At 42.5% G+C, this 12,182-nt stretch overlaps 1 non-coding gene across 1 annotated transcript; it reads right to left on the bottom strand.

The window, feature by feature from the left end:
- Nucleotides 1–2,021: 2,021 nt before the first annotated feature.
- LOC115933885 (small nucleolar RNA U13) lies at nucleotides 2,022–2,125 on the bottom strand. Its single transcript, XR_004069728.1, has one exon. It is a non-coding gene; the product is annotated as a small nucleolar RNA U13 (small nucleolar RNA).
- Between the last annotated feature and the right edge of the window lie 10,057 nt (nucleotides 2,126–12,182).

Genomic DNA, 12,182 nt, shown 5'->3' with positions numbered 1-12,182 from the left:
AAAGCATAGTCAAGTATCTTGCCCAGGGTCACCCACCCAGTAAATGGCAAAGCCAGAATTCCAGCTTAGGCAATACCACTCAAGCAGATTCTCCTCACCACTCCCACACTGTGGACTTTTCTGCACGGAGCTGCTGCAGTGACTCATGAGTTTATGAGCCAATGGCTTCCAGCCAGTGTGCCATCAACACTTCCCAGGGCATATGGACATTCTGACTCACGTGTAAAATGTATTTTTCCTATCACCACAGTGATGTGTCAGATGGGGCTGAGCTAGCCATGGGCACAGGAGGTGAGAGCAGAACTTGGTGCAAGGGAAGAGGCTCACTGTGGGGTGAGCTGGTCCTCCAGGAGGGTCCAGATTTGACTGAAGCATAAATCTGGTCAGGTAGACACCTCTGTCAAACACCACCCAGTGGGTGCTAAAGGGTGACTTGGAAAACAGAGTGATTACTGTGGATGCTTTTGCAAATTCTGTGAAGCTGTAACTGCAGAACCAACCCAATCTGGTTGAACTTTGTGTAATAAAATGGTGAGTTGGTTTCCAGTTGCCATGGGTGCAAGTTACATAACCTGATTATCCCCAGGTGAACTAAGTGTGCAACCATAGGTGGCCCTAAGTGCTCTGACCAAGGAATATGGGTACCAAATTATATGCAGATACCACATGGCATGATCCAATCAGATCACGCCCTGGCATCACCTCATGGCAAGATCCAGCCAGATCACAGCTCCCAGCATCACCTCACTGCAAGATCCAATCACTGCATGCCTCAATACCCTCTCCCTATAAGACCTGCCCTAACCCCCAACTTGGGGAGACAGACTTGAGGCAGACTCCTGTCTCTTTGCTCAGCAGCTTGTAATAAACTCTTCTCTCTACAAAAGCCTGGTGCTTCAGTGTTTGGCCTTCCATGGCGCATGGGCAAATTGACCCAGTTTGGTTCAGTAACAGGCTATTACACTTAAGGAGTGTGATTCTTGCAGACATATTTAGTGGCTTGTTTAAGTGAACAGCAAAAAGTTCTAAACTTTGAAAATACATGACAAACATACAAAGGTTGTAAACTACTATTATATAATCCCAGAGCCACCAGTACCTTGTATTTGAGCCTTAAAAAATTTTTAGTTTTATGGTATATTTCCTCATCAATACCAAAATACATAATTTATACATGGTATAAAGAATAATAAAACCAATTTTCATGCTCTCTTCATACAGGTTAAGACACAGAATATTTCCAGTGCCAGGAAATCTGTGTACTTATCCCTGGACGCATCCCTCTCCACTGGACCAAAGGTTACATAATTCTGAATGCCTATATTGGTTGCCATCAAGCATGGGCAGGCTGATTATGATGTGTCACTGATGCCTTTTCAAGTGCTCCAATGTAGGATTCTTGGCCAAAGGGGAGAAATCCAGCTTTCTGTTTAAAAAATACACCAAGGTTCTTACAAGACTAAACATACTCTTACTATACTATCCAATTCCTTGGTATTTACCCAAAGGAGTTGGAAACTTATGTCCACACAAAAACTACACATGGATGTTTATAGCAGCTTTGTTCATAATTGCCAAAACTTATAAGTAACCAAGATGTCCTTCAGTAGATGAATGAATACATAAACTGTGGTACATCCAGACAATGGAATATTATTCAGTGCTAAAGAGAAATGAGCCATCAAGCCATTAGCGGACATGGAGGAACTTCAAATGCCTCTTACTGAGTGAAAGAAATCAGTCTGAAAAGACTAAATATTGTACGATTCCAACTATAAGACATTCTGCAAAAGGCAAAACTATGAAGATAGCAAAACGATCAGTGGTTGCCAGGGGTTAGGAGAGAGGGAGGGATGAATAGGCAGAGCACAGAGGATTTTTAGGGCAGTGAATCTACTCTGTAATGATTCTATAATGGTGAATACATGTCATTATACATTTGTCCCAGCCCTTAGAATGTACAAAACCAACGGGAACTCTAATGTAAATTATGGATTTTGAGTGCTATGTATATTTCTTCATGTCAGATGGGTAATGTGTCAATGTCCTAACAAGGTTTGGGGGCGGCACATCCCACACATGCACGTGAACACCAAATCATCATGCTTATGAACTACAAAAGGATTGCTTCAGGACGATATTGATGTGTCAATGTAGGCTTATCAATTGTAACGAATGTACCCCTATGCTGTGGGATGTTGACAATTGGGAAGGGTACGCATATATGGGGGCAGAAAGCATATTGGAAGTCCTTTTACCTTTTGCTCAATATTTCTGAGAGCCTTAAAGTGCTCTAAAAGCTAGTCTGCTTTTAAAAATAAACAGAAAAACCAAGGGTAACTTCACCAGTGTCTTTCTGAGAGGTGAAGCCAGCTGGACTCCCTGGGTTGAGTGGGGACTTGGATAACTTTTATTTATTTATTTTTATTATTATACTTTAAGATCTAGGGTACATGTGCACAACGTGCAGGTTTGATACCTAGGTATACATGTGCCATCTTGGTTTGCTGTACCCATCAACTCATCATTTACATAAAGGATTTCTCCTATCCCTCCCCCAGCTCCCCACCCCCCCAACAGGCCCCAGTGTGTGATGTTCCCCATCCTGTGTCCAAGTGATCTCATTGCTCAATTCCCATCTATGAGTGAGAACATGCAGTGTTTGGTTTTCTGTCCTTGTGACAGTTTGCTGAGAATGATGGTTTCCAGCTTCATCCATGTCCCTGCAAAGGACATGAACTCATCCTTTTTCATGGCTGCGTAGTATTCCATGGTGTATATGTGCCACATTTTCTTAATCCAGTCTGTCACTGATGGACATTTGGGTTGGTTCCAAGTCTTTGCTATTGTGAACAGTGCCGCAATAAACAAACATGTGCATGTGTCTTTATAGTAGCATGATTTATAACCCTTTGGGTATATACCCAGTAATGGGATTGCTGGGTCAAGTGGTAATTCTAGTTCTAGATCCTTGAGGAATTGCCACACTGTCTTCCACAATGGTTGAACTAATTTACACTCCCACCAACAGTGTAAAAGTGTTCCAATTTCTCTACATTCTCTCCTGCATCTGTTGTTTCCTGACTTTTTGATGACTGCCATTCTAACTGGTGTGAGATGGTATCTCATTGTGGTTTTGATTTGCATTTCTCTGATGATCAGTGACGATGAGCATTTTTTCATGTGTCTGTTGGCTGCACAGATGTCTTCTTTTGAGAAGTGTCTTTTCATATCCTTTGCCCACTTTTTGATGCCGTTGTTTGTTTTTTTCTTGTAAATTTGTTTGAATTCTTTGTAGATTCTGGATATTAGCCCTTTGTCAGATGGGTAGATTGCAAAAATTTTCTCCCATTCTGTAGGTTGCCTGTTCACTCTGATGGTAGTTTCTTTTGCTGTGCAGAAGCTCTTTAGTTTAATTAGACCCCATTTCTCTATTTTGGCTTTTGTTGCCATTGCTTTTGGTGTTTTAGTCATGAAGTCCTTGCCCATGCCTATGTCCTGAATGGTATTGTCCAGGTTTTCTTCTAGGGTTTTTATGGTTTTAGGTCTAACATTTAAGTCTTTAATCCATCTTGAATTAATTTTTGTATAAGGTGTAAGGAAGGGATCCAGTTTCAGCTTTCTACATATGGCTAGCCAGTTTTCCCAGCACCATTTATGAAATAGAGAATCCTTTGCCCATTTCTTGTTTTTGTCAGGTTTGTCAAAGATCAGAGGGTTGTAGATGTGTGGTGTTTTTTCTGAGGCCTCTGTTCTGTTCCATTGGTCTATATCTCTGTTTTGGTACCAGTACCATGCTGTTTTGGTTACTGTGGCCTTGTAGTGTAGTTTGAAATTAGGTAGCATGACCCCTCCAGCTTTGTTCTTTTCGCTTAGGATTGTCTTGGCAATGCAAGGTCTTTTTTGTTTCCATATGAACTTTAAAGTAGTTTTTTCCAATTCTGTGAAGAAAGTCATTGGTAGCTTGATAGGGATGGCATTAAATCTATAAATTACTTTGGGCAATATGGCCATTTTCACAATATTGAGTCCTCCTATCCACGAGCACGGAATATTCTTCCATTTGTTTGTGTCCTGTTTTATTTCCTTGAGCAGTGGTTTGTAGTTCTCCTTGAAGAGGGGACTTGGAGAACTTTTCTTACAAGAGGTTTGTAAAATGCTCCAATCAGTGCTCTGTAAAAATGCACCAATCGGTGCTCTGTAGCTAGCTAGAGGTTTGTAAAATGGACCAATCAGCATACTGTAAAATGGACCAATCGGCACTCTGTAAAATGGACCAATCCAATCGGCGCTCTGTAAAATGGACCAATCAGCAGGACATGGGTGGAGACAAATACAGGAATAAAAGCTGGCCACTCTAGCCAGCAGTGGCAACACACTCGGGTCCCTTTCCATGTTGTGGAAGCTTTGTTCTTTCACTCTTCAAAATAAATCTTGCTGCTGCTCACTCTTTGGGTCCGGGCCACCTTTAAGAGCTGTAACACTCACCGTGAAGGTCTCTGTGGCTTCGTTCTTGACGTCAGCGAGAACATGAACCCACTGGAAGGAACCAACTCTGGACACATCTTCAGCAGAAGATGCTGTGGGGAAGAGAGTTGACTGACAGCCTCTGGCTGCCATGTGGGATTCAACACAGTGCTCACATTGAGGCCAAGCTTACTCTGGGTTGCACTCAGCCAGTGAATGGCCTAGGTAGGGGTGCTAGGGGGAGTGCACTGAGGCTAATTTTCTCCCTATCTTCCTTCCTTCTCTCCTTTCCCAGATATTAGACCTGCAAATGGTCTAAAGACTCTTGCCTCTTCCTGCTCCCTCCTCCTTTATCCTTCATAGGCATTTTGAATGCCTTTTGCATATCAAATCCCACCTTGGGGTCTGCTCCTTAGAGGATGCAAACTAACACAAGTGCTACCAGGAGTGGTCCAAGACAACAGTCAGTAAGATGGGGCTTGGGACTGGTTCACGCACCACCCAGCTGGCAAGGAGGACCCAGTCATGAGGGAAACATCAGGCACAATAATCCCTGGCACAAGGTAGTTAACCTAATTGCTAAGGATTTCAACACTGGTGCTCTGGGATCCCACACAAAGAGCATCTGACCAGGGCTCTTACTACACAGTGCAGGAGGTATGGGAGTGGGATCACACACATCCATCCATATATATCACATACTTCTGGCACAATCCAGAAGGAGCTGCTTCATGTAAGACTGCAACAGCCTACTGAAGGATTAGCTGGAATGCTCAGAGGTCATACTCTGCAAGGATAGGTGCTATCCTGCCCTACATGTTTTAAATAGAGAACTCTATGGCAGTGTGTCCTCTCAAGGAAAAATATATGTGTCTGGGAACCAAGGGTGAAAGCAAAAGTAGTCCCAATTGCCATCATTCTTAATTGACCCACTGTGGGATTATGTGCTTCTTGTCCCCACAATTCTGGGCTTTGCAGGGTAGGAGGTCCTTGCTCCCAAAAGGGGATCCCTGTGCAGGGGGACTTGGTAAGGCTTCCACTGAACTGCAAGCTATGGCTGCTGCCACCTCACTTGGAAGTCTTTGTGTTCAGTGGGCAGCAGGCAAGAAGAGGAGTCCCCATCTTGTCAGGGGCAATTGACTCCCATTAGCAAGAGAAGGTCAGGCTAATTTTACACAATGCAGGCAGAGAGGAATATGTGTGAACCCAAATGATCCACCTGGACACCTCCTGCTATTCTCTTGCCCAGTTGTAACTGTGGACATTTATAGCAACCCCAGCCTGAGAAAGATGTGATAAACCAGGTGCTCAGACCCCTTGGAATGAAGGTTTGGGAAACACCACCATGTAATCCACCATGCCTTGATGAGGTGATAGCTGAAGTTGGGGGGTAGGGATTTAGAATGGATAATGTGGAAAAAGAGGATGAGTATGAATTGTGACCCCGAGACCAATTACAGAAACAGGAGCTATAGTTCATCCTTCTAACTTCCCTCTTCTAATATTCCCAGGAAAACTTGGAGGATGCCCTAAAAATGTAAAAAGATAGGACACATATTCAGAGAAGTATTTGTGATGCATTTAACAACAAAGGAGTATAATCCAGAATGTTTTTTTTAAAAAAAAAACTTCTTAAATAAATAAATGATAATTTCATAGGAAAATGAGGAAAGACAGGAATTAGTATTTTACAGAGAAGAAACAATATAGACAATAAACATATAAAAAGATATTCAACCTCATTAGTAATTGGCCTGATTCCAATTAAAATCAAATAAAATATATTTGGGAAGGAGGCAGGAAATAGAGTTCATTAAATTGTATGTTTCTCTTTACAACTTCTACATATTATATTACTATATAATATATTGTTAGTTTACATGGGTATTATTTCAAAACAAGCTTAAATACTTCTTATGAATGAGCTCAACCATACAAAAAGTGCTTATATTCCTAAAAATTGTTATATAAAACAGTAGTGCATATGTTATTCTCTTCCTAAAAAATTAGGTGTGATTTTTAAAGATGATATCGAAGACAGATGGTATGTGATTATTAAGTTCATTTTAGTTGTCTAATAATAGTAATCTTATTTGGATCATGATAGATAGCAGATAGGTAGATATATAGATAGATAGACACATAGATGGGTTTAGATCAAGATGTGTCCGGAGTTGGTTCTTTCTGGTGTGTTCCTGGTCTCACCGACTTCAAGAATGAAGCTGCAGACATTCGCAGTGAGTGTTACAGCTCTTAAAGGTGGCACAGCTGATTTATTGTGAGCAGCAAACAGTGAGCAGCAGCAAGATTTACTGTGAAGAGCAAAAGAACAAAGCTTCCACAGCGTAGAAAGTGACCCAAGCAGGTTGCTGCTGCAGGCTGGGGTGGCCAGCTTTTATTCCCTTATTTGTCCCCGCCCATGTCCTGCTGATTGGTCCATTTTACAGAGTGCTGATTGATCCATTTTACAGAGCGCTGATTGGTCCATTTTACAGTGTGCTGATTGGTCCATTTTACAAACCTCTAGCTAGCTACAGAGCGCTAATTGCTGTTTTTACAGAGCACTGATTGGTGCATTTTACAAACCTCTAGCTAGTTACAAAGCGCCGATTGGTGCATTTTTACAGAGCACTGATTGGTGCATTTTACAAACCTCTTGTAAGAAAAGTTCTCCAAGTCCCCACCTTGACCCAGGAAGTCCAGCTGGCTTCACTTCTCAAAGGGAGATCTTAGCAGTGTATCTCTATGGCTGCCACAGGTGCTGGGCTGTGTTTCTAGGGCCACGATTCCTGTTGATATCCTTTGAGAGACTTTACTAAAGAGTGAAATTCCTTTTTTATGATATTTTGGCCTACTTAGACTCTGTTTCTTTAAATGAAATAGCACTTCAGTGGTGAAACTACATCATACAAGTCTTCAGTGGTTAAATTTAAATATCCAGCACTTAACACAGCTCCTGGAATTTTGTAGAAACCCTGTAAATTTTGTTTGAGGTTGATTTCTCAGGAGCATAGGATATATGTTGAACAAAATTGGAAATGTGAATGCAAAACAGGAATTTAAACTGGATTTCATAGGCATTGGAGTCAACGAAGATTTTTTTGAGCAGCAATACGATGCTGAAAATAGCCACGTGCAGCTGTCTGTTCAGCATCGAATGAGGTGGTATGGAATTTTGGAGGTAATTTGATAGAAACAAAAAGTCACCTAAGATCATTAGAACCCCAAAGTGCTGATTTATCATGAACAATACAACATGTATTGGGTGCATTTATCAGGTTCTGTGCTAAGTGCTGATTTGGCATATTTGCAATGATCAATTATAGTATGCAATGCTAAACACTCACATTTTATTAATGTGGTATCTTATTGTTTAACTTAGCAAATCCCAGTGAGGAAAATAATAATTTTCATTTTACAAATGAGGAAAATGAGGCTTAGAATATTTATGTGACTTACCCAAAGTGAGGCTGTGTCTTAGTCTACTGGTTTATTCATTCATTCAGCAAATGATATTTCTTTGTGCACAGCTGGTGAAGTATGTAGAAATCAGAACATGCAGAGCCTTGAAGGCCAGCCTCAGGATTTTAATCCAGGAGAAAGGGAAAATATGGAAGTGAGATGATAAGATTTCTATTTTAAAAGCTCCCACTGCCTCCATTGTGGTCTATGACTAGAGGAGGGCTTCAGGGACTGTTTTGAAGAGGCCAGTCAGGAACCTATTGGAGTGGCTTAGGTGAGTAGAGCTGTTGTATTAGTCCGTTTTCACACTTCTATAAAGAAACACCTGAGATTGGGTAATTTATGCAGGAAAGGGGTTTAAATGACTCACAGTTCCACATGGCAGGGGAGGCCTTGGGAAACTTACAATCACGGCAGAAAGTGAAGGGGAAGCAAGCGCCTTCTTTACAATGTGGCAGGAGAGAGAGAAGTGAGGGAGGAACTTCCAAACACTTATAAAACCATCAGATCTCATGAGAACTCATTCACTATCACAAGAACAGCATGAGGGAAAGCGCCCCATCACCTCCCTCCCTTGACATGTGGGATTACAGGTCCCTCTCTCAACATGTGGGAATTACAATTCAAGATGAGATTTGGGTAGGGACATGGAGCCAAACCATATCAGCTGTGGAGGGGAGTAGACAAATTTGAGAGATATTTAGGAGGCCAAAATCGTCAGCAATTGGTGAATGACTGGACATGGGGTGAAGGGGAGGAAGGTGTTAAAAATAACTAGCAGATTCTGGCATGAGCAACTGAGTAGATAATAATGTCCTTGCTGAGACTGAAGACACAAGTAAAGGACCAGGTTTGGAGAGAAAGTTTATACTCAGAGTCAGCCCCTTGATCCCAGCTTGATTAAAGTCACTGGGGCACTGATCCAGGCCACTTAAGAGGACTGACTCATCTCCAGCTTGGTTTACTGGTCTTGTAAATACCTACAAAGTTTTTATGTTCTCCCCAAAATCTAGCCCCCTTCCTGTCACCAGTTCCTTTTCTATTCTTTATTTTATCTTACTTTATTTTATTTTATTTTGAGATGGGGTCTTACTCTGTTGCCCAGGCTGGAGTGCAATGGCACGATCTCAGCTCACTGCAATCTCCACCTCCCAGGCTTAAACAATCCTCCCACCTCAGTCCCCTAAGTAGTTGGGACCATAGGCATGCACCACCACACCTGGCTAATTTTTTTGTATTTTTTGTAGAGACGGGGTTTCACCATGTTGCTCAGGCTGGTCTCAAACTCCTGAGCTCAAGCAATCCACCTGCCTGGGCCTCCCAAAGTGCTGGGATTACAGGCATAAGCCACTGCACCCAGCCCAGTTCCTTCTCTAAAATAGAAATGATTATCACCATTGCTCAAAAAATATATCTCTCTCCTCCCTATCAAAAAATAGAATCCAAATATTTCCCAACTTACCATTTCTGCTGCCAGGGTATTCTCAGCTATAAAAATCTCCTTCCTGGCCCTCTGTTATGCCTCCAGGGTTACTCTCATCATAATGTCTCTAGTTTATATGTATTTCTCCTGCTTCTAAAAGGCAAAGAACCATTCCAGTCTTCCTCTGGGCTGCAGGCCCTGAACATCTAAGTATAACAGGTCAGTGTTTCCCAGCACACCACTCTCTTGGTTTTCATTCTTTCTCACTGGTTGCTCCCATTCAGTCACTTTTGCTGGTTTCTCCCTATTTTCCCAACCTCTTAAAGATGAAGTCATCTAGGCCTCAATCTTTTGACCTATTTTGTAACTTTACTCATCCCCACAGTAGTCCCAATCTAATTCCATGATTTTAAATATAATCCATGCATTACTCACTCCAAATTAACGTCCCTGGGAAGACATCTTCCTAAACTACAAATGTATATATCCATGTATCTATTCAACATCTTCACTTGGAGATGAATTAACATCTCAAATTTAACACACACCACTCTTGCACCTGTTCTGCTCAAGTGAGATGCCTGCTCCCCCTTCACCTTCTGCCATGACTGGAAGCTTCCTGAGGCCTCCCCAGAAGCTGAACAGATGCCAGTGCCATGCTTCCTGTACAGCCTGCAGAACTGTTAGCCAATTAAAACTCATTTCTTTATAAGTTTTTTTTTTTGACGGAGTTTCGCTCTGTCACCCAGGCCGGAGTGCAGTGGTGCGATCTCAGCTCACTGCAAGCTCCGCCTCCTGGGTTGATGCCATTCTCCTGCCTCAGCCTCCCAAGTAGCTGGGACTATAGGCGCCTGCCACCATGCCTGGCTAATTTTTTTCTATTTTTAGTAGATACAGGGTTTCACTGTGTTCGCCAGGATGGTCTCAATCTCCTGACCTCGTGATCCGCCCGCCTCGGCCTCCCAAAGTGCTGGGATTACAGGTGTAAGCCCCCATGCCCAGCCTCTTTATAAGTTTTTTAAAAAGCACACAACCCAAACCTCACTCCAAGTAGACCCTTTCAAGCCTGTTCCATCATCTCACTTCCTCAGCCTTATAAGGTAACAGCACAAAAACCATAAAGTCAAACAGCTCTCCTTTTTTGTCATGAAAGTCTGTGGGCTCTACCTTCAAAATATATTCACGGTCCAGCCTCTTTATTTTGTGTTACTCCACTGCTAATGCCTTTTTCCAGGCCACCACCATTTCTTACCTAGACTATTACAACAGTCTCCCCATTAATCTTCGAAATTTCACTCTTGGCCTTTGTCTTAGTTAGGGTAGGCTAGATTTCCACAACAAAAGTACCTCCAAATCTCAGTAGTTTCAAGAACAAGAAATTTATTCCTTTCTTATGTAACAGTCTGGGCTGGGTTCAGGTCTGCAAAGCAGCTGTCCACCACACAGTCATTCCTTTCTCAGCCAATGGCCACTCTACTGTCTTCTAGTCACATGACCACACCTGCATGCAGAGGAGGACAGGAAATGTGGTCCCTGGTTAGCCAGCTGCTTCCACTGACAACTCTCCACTGTGGAGGAAGGAGGGTGGATTTTGGCAGTCTGCTGGCCATCTCCACCACACTCCCTATGGATCATTCTCACTGCGGTGGCCAGACTTTGAAACACATATCAGATCAGGTCACTCGTCTGCCCACAGACTTCCAGGGCTCTCCATTTCACCTTCAGAAAAAACCCTGAGAGGAGCTTCCATGTCCCAGTACCATCTGAGCCTTCATCATTTTGCTGATGTCCTCTCCTATTCTCCCCCTGCTCTCTCTACTACAGCCACACAGCCTCCTTGTTGTTCCTCAGACATGCTGGCCACGGTCCCACCTCGGGGTCTCTATATGACTGGAATCTCTTCTTCCAGATACTGGCAGAATTGACTTCCTTATCACTTTCAAGCCTTTGCTCAAATGTCAGCTTTCAATAAGGCCTACATCAACTTGCTCATTTAAAATTGTAATTCCTGGCTGGGCATGGTGGCTCACACCTTTAATCCCCAGCACTTTGGAAGGCCGAGGTGGACAGATCACTGGAGGTCAGTGGTTCAAGACCAGCCTGGCCAACATGGTGAAATCCTGTCTCTACTAAAAATACAAAAATTAGCCGGGTGTGGTGGTGGGTGCCTGTAGTCCCAGCTATCAGGAGTTTGAGGCTTGAGAATCGCTTGAACCTGGGAGGTGGAAGTTGCAGTGAGCAGAGATCGTACCACTCCACTCCAGTCTGGGCAACAGAATGAGACTCCATAAAAAATAATAATAATAACTAATAAATAAAATTGCAATTCCCCACCTTGCCCACTCACACTCCTCATGCCCATTACCCTGATTTTCCTTTTGTATACCACTAATCACCTCTGAACATGTATAATTTACTTATTTATTATGTGTATTGTCTATCTTCCACAACTAGAACATCATGTCTACTTTACATACTGTTGTTTCCCCAGCACTTAGAATAATGTCTGGTCCCATAATAGGTTCTCAATGAATATTTGTTGAATGAATGAATGACAGAAGCTGAGAGAGGTACTCAATGCACGTAGGTGCTGATAACTCATTTTCTATCTCATGGTTAGGAACGACTGCCTCTCAGCTGCATGCCAAGTCTCACAAGGGAATTAGAAAAGAGAACACTAATTAACTGTTACAAGTCTATCCCCACTGCAAAAACAAAATTCAAAATTAAATAATAAAATAAAGCTCCATAATGTGCATGTCCACTATTAGTGATCAGAATTATCAACTTCACTGGGACTGGGGCGGCATTATGTAATAATACGGATTTT

This window comes from Gorilla gorilla, chromosome 11 (genome assembly GCF_029281585.2).
Source record: "Gorilla gorilla gorilla isolate KB3781 chromosome 11, NHGRI_mGorGor1-v2.1_pri, whole genome shotgun sequence".
Classification (NCBI taxonomy): Eukaryota; Metazoa; Chordata; class Mammalia; order Primates; family Hominidae; genus Gorilla; species Gorilla gorilla.
Note: the sequence above shows the minus strand (reverse complement) of the source record. Positions and strands in the feature narration are given on the sequence as shown.